At 44.0% G+C, this 12,221-nt stretch overlaps 1 long non-coding RNA gene across 2 annotated transcripts in view; it reads right to left on the minus strand.

Moving 5' to 3' along the window:
- LOC123362293 overlaps positions 1-7,093 on the minus strand; it is a 39,656-nt gene extending 32,563 nt beyond the window's left edge. For both annotated transcript variants that reach the window (XR_006576401.1, XR_006576400.1), the window contains exon 1: positions 5,334-7,093. This is a non-coding gene — a long non-coding RNA (uncharacterized LOC123362293). The remainder of the gene's footprint in view (positions 1-5,333) is intronic.
- Positions 7,094-12,221: the final 5,128 nt, after the last annotated feature.

Below are 12,221 nucleotides of genomic sequence, written 5' to 3' on the forward strand. Positions count from 1 at the left end.
CAACCAAGTTCTTAACAGAAAAGATTTATTAAAGAATAAAAAGAAAGTAACTTGTCTCTAACCCAAGATGCAAAAATACAGGGTCTAAACTTATCAATCTCTGGAGGGAATCCCCCCTCCTTTCTTTCTCAGTAAAAGCAAAGTAACAGCAAACAGAAAAAGAATTTTCCTTCAGCAAACACACAATTGCAAATGTAGAAATCAAATTATAAGACTAATCCGCCTTTTTAATTAATACTCACTATTAAATAGTAGGAACTACTCCAGGAGAACTTGGAGACATGTCTGGCCTCTCTTAGATCCAAAAAGAGAACTCTAACAAAGAACACAGACAAAGGCTTCCCTCCACAGAGATTTGAAATTATCTTGTCTCCGATTGGTCCTCTGGTCAGGTGGTCATCAGGTACTGCATGTTAAGGTCTCTTTTACCTGTAAAGGGTTAACCCTTAACTATCTGTTTATGACACATGTTATTACAAGTGCATAGATATTTTGGAAACTATGGATCTGTCCTGACAAGTGTCCCAAAATTCAGGGAGTAGTGCCGATTTCTAATATCCTTCCCCAACATTACATTCATCCTCATCCTTCCATACTATTTTACAAGATAACTTTTATTGGATCAACAAATTACCTTTATTACAGAAACTTCAGGACCAGAGCACTTTATTCTACATTGTCTTCTATAAACAATCTATTTTGTATTTATTTTTCTTCTCAGTGATGGTGTAATCAGTTGGTCGGGGCTCGACCCTCCAGCGGGCAGGAGGGGAGCCACTCCGACTCACTTCTTGTCGCCTGTTAGTCTGCTTGAGTGACAGGGAACAACGTTAGGAGGCCCAGGCCCTCTGGAGCAGGGGCTAGGCAACAGCAGTACAAAATAGGCCCAGGCCCTCTGGAGCAGGGGCTGGGCGACAACAGTACAAAATAGGCCCAGGCCCTCTGGAGCAGGGGCTGGGCGACAACAGTACAAAATAGGCCCAGGCCCTCTGGAGCAGGGGCTGGGCGACAGTTCAAGTTCAGGGACTCAGGTCCTCAGTCAGGAGCTGAGCAAACAACCGGTAAGTCCAGACCTTTGGGTCGGGGTGCTGGTGTGAGGGGGGAGACTGCCACCCGTGAGTGGGGTGGCAGGGGGGACACAGGCCCACCCACTCCACTGTGTCCCAGCCCGGGGCCCTAGCAGCGGCGTGGATCCACGGCAGTCAGTGGGGATCCTGGCCGCAACACACTGACATGGGCACGTTGGTGCCCGCAGCCTGACAGAGGTCAGCTACCCCCGGGCTACACTCCATTCCCCCCTCAGGGCCTACCTCGTCGGTCGCACTGGGTTCGGGCCAGTCTGTCTGCATCGGCTCCTCTGGACCCGGGCTTGGCGGCAGGTCCAGCAGCTCCTCCGGGAAGTTGGGCCAGGACTGTTCGGGTAACAGCAGGGCCGGGGGGGCTCCTCGTCGTAGCGGGTGCTAGGCAATCCTGGGGGCTCCTCCCAGTACCAGCTCTGGGGAGGCTCCTCGTCGTAGTGGGTGCGGGGAAGCTCCAGCCAGGCAGGGCAGTTGCCTCGGGCTGAGGAGGGCTCCCAGCCAGGAGCTCCCGCCGGCACATCTGCTCGCGGCAGTGGCTGCCGGCTGACTGAGCTTTGGTGCCCCCCTTTTCTACTTCCTGCCCCGCCCCTTGACTTCCGGGGGGCGGGGACTGATGGTGGAAGCTCCGCCCACTGGGGGGTTGGCAAGGGAGCTCCCTCTGCCGGGCAGGAGGGGAGCCACTCCGACTCACTACAGATGGCTTTAGCTACAAACATTTATTAACATAATTTATTCTAAAATACATTACTGCATTTCTTCAATATATAGGTATTTTTAAATAGTAAATTCTGGGTTTTTAAAATACCCTTTATAGCCAACATCTCAAAGCACTTCAGAAAACTTACCTCAGACATGCAGTCTTATTAATAGCATGAAGATGAGTTTGCAGTGGGACCTATTATAAATCCCTAAACAATATTATTTTAGAACATAAGTAGTAACAAACTTAGCATGGTCAAAGATGGATAAGAACCTTGCAGATCCAGATGGAAAAAATACCAAAGCAGTTGGGTGGGGTGGAGGAGTAAGGGGCAAAATGTCAATTTCTGTTACTTTTCTTCTACTAACCCTGCAGATTCCCATCCAAGGGGTTGAACTGTACCATTTGACCAGTTCAACCTGCTTTCCTCTTTTCATACTATGGAAACACCTGAGCTGGGATTCTCTGGCAGCTGAAATCATGCAGGAGCAGAGGTGCTAACTGTAGAGAATCATGGTCTTTGCATAGATAGCCCTGGCCTTCACAGGTTGTATTATACCCACCCCCTCCTTTTTCAGGAAGTAAACTGAGTCCCCAAATCCTGATAGAGTTAATGGGAAACTGAGTAGAATCTTACAGAATTTCCAGTCTCCATATGTGGGAGCAACCCATATAGACGACAGTAGGGCCCCAAATTAGTCTTATGATTTCATACCACCAACAATTCCTGCAAACATAATTTTGTCTTTCCAAAATAAAACCTTAAAAGTGGTTTTCTTATTATGCTTCTGTGATAAGAACAGTTGCCAAGCATGATACAATAGCCAGCTCATGTTTGTATCAGCATCTTTCAGTAGAAGATCCTAAAGCACTTCAGAAAAATCAATGAAGCCTCATTTCCGTGTTAGTCTCTATAAGTGCTAGGTATAATATCACTGCAGTTTTAAAGAGTAATTAAAAATCATCATTATATTATTACTCTGAACATTTATGTTAAACTAGAAACTGCCATATAGAATAAAGAGACAAGGTCCAATATTTCCTCACCCACCTTGTCCCTCTAAAATATCCTGGGACCAACATGGCTAGACCAAAACTGCAAACATACAGAATAAAAGCAATACATCTCTCAAATCCATTGTTTTCCCCACAGTGGCCGATATCGGATCCTTCCGAGCAAGCTGCAAAAAATCCTATGATAGAAAATTCTGAAATAACCTGCCCACAGAAAGTTTTTATTACTCTTGATCAGTTAGGGCTTGTCTGCACAGTGGAGTAATGCAAATTACAAGGGTGTGATTTGTAAAACATACTGATGTATTACACATTAGTTGGTCCATTTAGATGCTGCTGGTGCACACTAAAGGTTCCCTAGTGCTCTTTACCGTAGTACCGTTTGAAATCATACTATATAAACCACACTAGGGAATCTTTAGCGTGCACCAGCAGGGTCTACAACCACCAATTAATGTGCATCATATTAATGCACTTTAGAAATCACTTGCCTATAGTCTCCATTACAGTTCTGTGTAGACAAGCCCTTAGCTTTATGCTTTGAAGCACAAAGTTTATATACACTCAAAAAAAACCTTTTAAGTTTTAAAGTAATTGGGTGATAATCATGTCTTGTCCTTTTTTGAATCCTACATGACTCTTAACCTTTACCTTATCTTAAGATATCTGTAGTTTTATACATAGTGTAAAAGGGCAACAAAACTGGGCTAAATAGACATTTAAAAAAACCAAGTCCCTATGTCTCCTGTCCCAAAGAGCTTATGTGAGCTAACTATAAAAAAGTAATGTTAAAGTGGGGAGGAGGGAGAAGTAATAGGCCTAAACAGTTGCTGTGCTTAGTAATACACACAGTTTTAATTTTTATTTCCTTATAATTACATTGAATGCCTCCTCTCACATTATAAATAAATAGGAGGATGCATTACTAAGCACAACCACCATATAAGCCTGTTACTGTAACCAGTTTCCTCTTATCCTGTCCACTCCCCTCTATAGCATCCCTGGTATATATGCAGATCACATTAGTTCTGTGGGGCAGGGTCCAAGATTTCTGGTTTATTTTTAACTGCCAGAGAGGCCTAACCCAAACTGAAAAGTTTAGACCAGGGGTGGCCAACCTCAGCCTGAGAAGAAGCCAGAATTTACCAATGTGCATTGCCAAAGAGCCACAGTAACACATTAGGAGCCCCCCCCATCAGCTTCCCACTACCCAGTGTCTCCCACTCACCAGCAGCACCACCGATCAGCACCTAACCCTCCATCCCTGTGCCTCCCACCCACTATGATTAGCTGTTTTGTGGTGTGCAGGAGGCAGGGGGAGGGGAAAAGAAGGAGGAGGAGCAAGGGCACTGCAGATTCAGGAGAAGGGGTGGTAGCCTTGGAGGAAGCAGTGGAGTAGAGCCGGGACCTAGGGCAGAGCCAGGGGTTGAGCAGTGAGCACTCTGTAGCACACTGGAAAGTTGGCAACTATAACTTCAGCCCCAGGGTCGGCACCTATGTAAGGAGGTGCATATTAACCCCCGAAGAGCTGCATGTGGCTCCGGAGCCACAAGTTGGTCACTCCTGATCTAGGCAAAAAACAAAAAAATTCAGCCATTTATTTACAGCTAGCATTTGACATTTGCTTTGTGTAGTGAGTTTCACTTCCTACCATCACACACTATCACCATGAACTCACACTCATGTTATTTTCTGGGAGCAGAAGACACTTCCATCCATTCAGTGAGCACGTAATACCCCAACATTCTTGTCACCACTGGATCCCTCCATCTAGCCAGGAGAAGAAGTGGCCCGGCAAAACAGACCACTTACCCTTGGGCCCTTGCTTGGTGAATATCTTCCCCCAAATCCCCTGTACAGAGACAGAGCTATAGGGTGCAGCAGGGACAATCAGAAACAGCATGAGGGTCACCTCAGACCTGTAAAGATGGTTCTGGTGGAACATGCTGAGGGCTGGGCTTGTGGGTCATCACTCCCCAGACTTCTATGGGGCAAGGTGCACTGGTGGCTGGTGGAGGGCTCATCTTGGTTCCATACACCCTCTTAGGGGAGTGGGGAGAAAATCCCTCTGGATTCTGGTCATCACTTCCTAGGCCAGTTCACAAGCCCAAAAGCCTGGTAGCAAGTCTCCCAGACTTGTCCATGACAGCTACTTTTGAATCTGTTTGAAAGCTGCATTTCAGTTTCCAATTCCTTTTGAACTTGTATTTAGGAAGTTTCATAGCTACTTCAGTGTGGCATAAAATAGTTTAACTATTCACAGTGAACCCTGAAAGCTAACTGATCAACAGGCAGGGTATTAGCATAAGCTATAAAACAAGCCTCAAACCTGCTGCTCTTGGCAAAGGACCATTAAGATGCATGCACCTGTGAGGAGGCAGGAATAATAGTAAGAAAAGTTAAGACAGGACAGTCAATTTGAGCTGATCTTTTAACCATAGAGCATTAAGATAGCTTAGAATCCATAGCTAAGTGACTTCTTGGTGCAACATCCTATCTCCCAGCCAAACAAATGAGTCAAAACAATACAAAACTCTAACCTTAGTGGAAGCTGGTGAAACGATCAACTGGTTCAATGATAGGAAACTCAGTCTTCCAATCAGCAAATTTTCCTCCTCAAGGTTTTACACTGGGTACGGTAAGAATGATTTCTAAATTGCTTTACATAATTCAAAAAGAAAAAGGAACAAAACCCACCCCATTAAAAATACCTATACTATAAGCCAGCCCCTAGAATAACTTCATGTGAAATGCACCCTTCCTAAGGATTTACTATCACCCAAGTAGCTGTTCTTATAGAGTTTGCTGAATTCTCCCAGCAGCCTGATTGGAGTTTGAGTCTCCAGCCCTGCTTCATTACTTGCCCATGACTACCTGTGTGAGGGGGAAGCAGGAGTTAACTCTTTGTTTGCTGGAAATCAGGGAGGCTCTATGCACCCTGTCACACACAAAAGATTTTAAATGAATGGTATAGAAATCAGACATGTTTCATTCTTCACTCTTTATATTCCCTATCCAATGCTGTAGTTTTAAGTCAGACATAAATAATATGTTTTCACTTACTATCTATCAATTATTAATGTATATTTCTATTGTAGTGGTGTCTAGAGACCCCAAACAGGTCCCCAGGAGCCCCATTTACAAGGTGTTCTGCAAACAAATGCCTTGTCCCAGGGGTCTTTAAATGTAGGATATAGATTCACTATACAACAGAGGAGTGAAAGGACAAGGTAACATCAGAGATAGGTGTGATTACCTTTGCCAACAGTCATGATGGTCTCAGTAGTCACTAGCCTAACCAATGCCAGCCTGTAAATTTGGGGGCTTGTTTAATGTATTTTTTTATTATTCTTTTTTCATTGTTGTTCCTTGACTTTAAAAAATAGACTGGACAAAACACAGGAATCCACCTTAGAGTTTTTAGTGATTTCATTTGTTAGTTTGCATTTGATGTACATATGATCGTGCAGATCAATGTTGTGGCATTTGTATAGGGTATGTGTTTGAACAATATTCTTTAAAAGGTGTGGATCTAAGGCAACATGCCTGCATTTTATTTATATAACTGTTGTCTCTAGAACGGTGTGTTAATGCTATGAACAAAAATAGAGTTGAATATTTGATTAATATCAATGATGGTTAATTTGAACTATAGTTTACATGATTACTTATAATAAACTGTGATTTAGAAACATCAATACAACATTAAGAACAGTCTTGGAGTAGATGGAAAGGGAGGAAGACAACCTGGATAGTTTTAATTTAGATATAAGCCATATGTTCTGATCTAGGCCAGTTAGAGTTGGGGGTGGGAGATTTCAGCATCACTGAATCTGAATCTGAACTAAGACCATCTTTTCACACAATAGTTATCCCATCTTGGGCAAACTCTTATGAATTTGCCTTGTTTGTGTAGTATTTTGGGTTCATCTGAATTGGAACTGGAAAATACAAACTTTCCTGTTTTGGCTCCATCCTGGAATTTCTGGATCACCCAATAGGGCCAAAGTTGGATCCCCTGAGTTGAATCCAAACTCCTCAGAAGTTTGGTTTTGAGATTCTGGGTTTGGGCCATCTCTCATTAATCACCTGATAGGTATTTTCAATCTCTAATGTCTGTGGTTTTGCAAAGTACTTTGGACTTTGCAAAACCACAGACATTATGTGTTGGTGACTACTGCAATATGAACAGCTGCATATTTTGGTGGGCATAGTGCAATATTTTCACTAGGACCATTTTATTTTCTGGGATACAGCTGTTAGAGATGTCACTTAATACTTAGCCCACTAGTGTGCTAAATACAGACCCTTTCTAAAGAGGAATATTCTGACTTCATTTGTAGATGTTTTTTGAATTTGACAATGAAGTGAACCTATTTATGGATGTTTTCCTTTAGCGGTCTTCTGACAAACCTTCATAATTGTATTCTGCCTTATTATGTGATAATATTATGTCATTTTCCTGTTCTCATCTCAGCATCATGCAACTAAAGATACTTAAAATAATATAAAAATGATCATTTAAAAAGTGTAGCTCATATAATTTTGTGTAAATGCTCAACTTCAATTAATTCAATGCAAATAAAACACATATAGGATTGGTCACAATAGAGTTATATTACTACCTACATTCTCTGAGTTTTCTTTAGGTGGTTTGTTATGAAAGACATTATTTGAAATTAGGTGTAAAAGTCTCTTGTCTGATTTCCAGACAACCACACTGTGGGTTGCACAGGGAAAATTTTGTCCTTGTAGTATAGAAAGCCTCCTGGGATATTTCTTTTCTCAACCAGCAGATGGAGTCACATCTTTGGCTAATAGAAATGATGCTTTTATAGTATGAGCTAAGAGGTGAAAACATTACCTAATCTCTACAATATTTTAGCTAGTATTTGTATCTAGATTAATGTTCACCTGAAGCTTAATGAGAAATTCAAGGTTGAAATCACATTTATGTTTCTCTTCTGGAAAGAGAATGCATGGAGCCCCTACATGAAAAAAAAATCTCTCTCTAAACATTTCCCTAGTTTGCTTCAATTGTACTGTTCTGTTTGATCACTTCTGTTAGGACCCAATCCTGCCCCCACTGAAGTCAATAGAAAAACTCCCATTGTTGTCAGAGGGCCCAGGATCTGGCTCTTATGGCAGTGAGTAGAGAGAACCAAAGAATAATAACTATTTGCATGTACTTACCACAAATAGGGCCTTGCTCAACACCAATTGAAGTCAACCGTGGGTGCTGGATTGGATCCATGGTGAGAAACAATGGGTGTCCAGTCCACCAAATTCACTTTGCATTGTTTCCTATGACACTACATGTCAACTGTGGTGTAAGGGAGAGGAGTAGGCATATCAGGGGAGGGCTCGGAGCTTGATGGGGCAGAGTGTGTGGAGCAGAGCTCTACTACACCTGATCCTCACTGGTGGAAATTACAGAGCACGCCCATCTGCTCTAATTTCCACCAGCACCAACTGACCCAGGATCCAAGAAGCTGCAAGTGGCTCCCTGCAGCCACCATTCTCCCCTCAGCCAAGTGCATCTCATACATAGTGGAAACATGAGGCATAAAACCACACTGTAAACCAGGAGATACAGTTGGACTAGTCTGGATTATGTATGAAGAGCATATTGTTGCCACAGGAAAACATTGATCCAGCATACAAATATCATCCCAGAGTTTATACTTATCATACAGCCTTTCCCTTTAAGAGAGCCCCAGGTTTTTCTTTATTTCTGCAGTGTCATTCTTCCTGCATTTGAGCACTGCTGGACTTCAGTGAGCAGCAGAAAGAAGGGGATCATTCTTCCAGCTAGTCAAAGTGACTTTCCTGAGAATGCAGCTTGACTCTTGTGTGCTGCTTCACCATTCTTCATACGATTTGTACTGTGCCTACTAACCACTTGATATAACCCATAAGATACTTCATTGAACACTGGAGTCTTTTTTAGAGCCTACCCAGAGTCCTGGCGATTGCTGGAAGGGAATTAAACACAGCCCATGTTCAGTCACTAATTGGATTCCTAATTGTCCTGCCCACGCCCACTTGTGGAGGACAGCCAAACTGAGTGTGTCTAGAACATAGTTAAGAACAACACATCGGGTTAGAGCCACAAAGGGGACTTAGGCTCAGCATTGCAATGCCTAACTTTAGGTAGCCTGCTGCCTAGTGGCATCCACAGCCCTGTTTCGTGCCCAGGCTCCCTATGCAATGCGGCGGAGAATTAGGTGTCTAAGAATGAGTTCCACAAAAGCCAGCAAGCTGAGTGGGGAGCCACTGAGACTAGCCAATAGGGGAGATGATTTAAAGGAGAAGCAAATTCTACAGTGTTGGCTCCACTATCAAAAACCACAAAGCCAGTTGCTCTGGAGGCGCATCTCAAGCACTGCACCAGCAGTGGCAGCTGGAAAGCACTGGTCTAGCCCTCCACTGCTTTGCAACCTGTGCAAAGTGAGTGTAAAATGCTGCCCCTCGGCACAGTAGCCTTTGACACCAACCTTGCCTGGGAGTAAATGCCCACCCAGGTTGTAAGGCAGTTGTCAGTCAGGCCTGAAAGTTCAAACCAACTGTGCTTTCTCTGCAGCCAGGATACTTATGCAGCTTTCCTGTTGGGTTGCAGAAGACACAGCCCATTTCTCATTGACTGACAATGAGCAGTTTATCATTGGCAGTGGGAGAAATGAAAGCCCAGTCTGATAGATTGTATCTTGAAACTAATGAAATAACTGTGGATTTAGTCTGAGCAGCTAAACCAGGAAACATCTGTTACTTCTGAAGGGGAAGCGGTTATCTCATTGGATTACATTTTACTCTTTCCATATGCTGATAAAATCAGGACCGCTTTCATCATTTTCTTGGTTTCAGCATTAGTTTCTGCTCTTTAGATGATCAACGACTATAAATGGTCCCTTTCTTTTTCCTCTCTTGCTTTAGCCTAAGACATTACCCAGGGAAAGGGTTAAAGCATACAGGATGAAATTCATTCTTGTGTAGAGGGTCAGCATGCAGAAGGCTTATGTGGGACTGTCACCGGCTCCGGGTGTGGTCTTTTGAGGGGTCTCTGCTACCCCTGACCGGCCCTCCTTTGTTAGTCTCCTGTTAGGCAGTTCTTGAACCCTCACCTCTAAGTCTAGAAGCATGCTTCCGTCGCTTGGCTGTGTTCAGGGAGGCTGGTGCAGGGGTGTTGCCCCTTTGCTATCACAGACCTTTCTGACTTCCTTTCCTTCTGTGTTCTCTCCCCTTTATAGCAGGCCTTCTTTTTTTTCTATTGGATGCAGCTTTGGGTGCCTGCCTCCATGACTGGCAGCTCTGGCAGCTGCGTGCTAGTGTGGTCAAGCTGCTTGCCTCCAAACAAGAGAGGTTCTCTTGTCTCCTCCCCCTCTGTCTACTCTCAGTACTGGGTTTGTAGACACCATTACATATGCTCCCCCACAAGGCTGAGACCTAGGCTTGGCTGGCATAGGCTGCTTCCCTGGACAGAAAACCAGCATTACAATGCAAACTTCCTGCTCAGTGTTGTATCCAAAAGGTGTATGGTTGTAGTGACAGGTACCATCTCATGATCCTTGGGTTTGTCTCTTTCATCACATTTAGCCAGCGCAGGAGCATGTGATCAGGGAGTACTGCAGGTTCTCTATTGCCCATTTGGCAGCTAACCTCTTTTTTCAAGATTGGAGCCCCAATCCTTACTACAGATAACTACATCATCCAAGTATGCTGCCGCATACTGACTGTGCTATTGGAGTAATCAGTCCATCAAATGTTGAAAAGTGGTAGCTGCTATGTGTAACCCAAAGGGCGTGGTCTTAAAATGAAACAGGCTGAGCAGCACAGAAAGATCTCTCTTCTCCTGGGAATCTGGTGTTAAGGGGATCTGCCAATACCTCTTTGTTAAATCCAAAGTGGTGATGTATTGTGCTACTCCCAGTCAGTTTAAGAGTTCTTCCACTCGTGGCAAGGAGTAGGCATCAAATTTAGAAATTGTGTTCACTTTCCTGAAATCTATGCAAAAATATAGTGAGCCATCTGGCTTTGGGACCAGCACGATAGAGCTCCTCCAGTCATTGTGAGACTTTTATATCACCCTGAGTTCCAATATTGTCCTGATCTCTTTTGTGACAACTCCCCTCAACTTGTTGGGGATTGGTTGGAGCCCTTCCTGTATCACTTTTCCAGGTTCTGTATTAATGCAATGTGCTAGGAACATCTTCTCATAGTGGGAATACCTGTGGGAAAGCGGCCCATAGCTGGAGCACCTGTTTCTTTTGCTTATGATTTAAGTTCTTTCCGAGGGTTACTGAGCCTTCTCTTAGGATTTCATTACCTTGGGGTCCTAGTTCTGGTTCCTCAGGATACAAAGTGATGAAAAGGTTTTTCCTGGCTTTCCCTGGCTTCAGTAAATTTACATGGTAAACCTATTGTTCTTTTCTCTTCCTGGGTTGTCTGATCAAGTAGTGTATGGTCGCAACTTTCTTTATCACCCGTAAGAGCCTTGACACTTGGCCATTAACATTGACTACAAACTTGGAAGATGCAACAGGACTCCATCACACGGTTGAAAGATGCATATAACCTTGCTGCCAGGCAACAAGGGCTGATTTCACTGTCTAGGCGTTCCTTCTAACATGACAAAACAGAACTGGCTCAAGCCACCCTCCCCCCCACAAAGTAATCTGGGAAAACCTAACACCGCCCTGAGTTCCTCTAGGAGGCAATGCTTCCCCTTTCACAAGCGCTGAATCTGTGTATTTTATTAAAATCTGTGTATTTATTATTTTATTACCTTTTATTAAAAGGGAAAGGGAACCACAACAATCATATTTGAAAAAAAAATGTGACTATAAGCAAAACACCCACCTCAGAGTATGCTGGGCAGTGTCCTTCGCCTCCAGTTCTCACCTTGTGGTGTGAAAGTCTGACAAACAAATGTTCCTTTAACACACCACTCCCCTCTCCCTCCACGGCACCCCACTCACAGTTGCTGTTCTTGGTCAGCGAAGACCCAGAGTTCAGAGGTGCGTTCACGTGAGTTCACTTTCCACCCAGCCCCTGCTTACATCCTCCCCTCAGCCAAGAATTGTAATCCCGGCAAATCACACTCCTTATTATACCAACTCCACTAGTTCTCCCTAAAGAGTCTGAGAAAGCCTACTATGGCTGCCACAGGTCTGTGAGCTAAATGTATCAGTTCTTCACTAATCACCCCAGGTGCATCATAAGTTAATCTCCTTACTGGCCTTATAACCCTGTCGTGCCTATTGAGAGTAGGCATTGCAGGGGTAGGGGGAGGGACTTCTTCTTGGGCTAGGGATGGTCAGGGTTTCCTTAAGGGTCCCTCAGCTACTGGCACAGGCCCCTGCATCTCTTGTTCTAGCACTGGAAGGTCCAGGGAACCAGAGACACCTTCCAACTGTATGTCCCCACTGTCC

Source organism: Mauremys mutica, chromosome 1 (genome assembly GCF_020497125.1).
Source record: "Mauremys mutica isolate MM-2020 ecotype Southern chromosome 1, ASM2049712v1, whole genome shotgun sequence".
In the NCBI taxonomy this organism is placed as follows: domain Eukaryota; kingdom Metazoa; phylum Chordata; order Testudines; family Geoemydidae; genus Mauremys; species Mauremys mutica.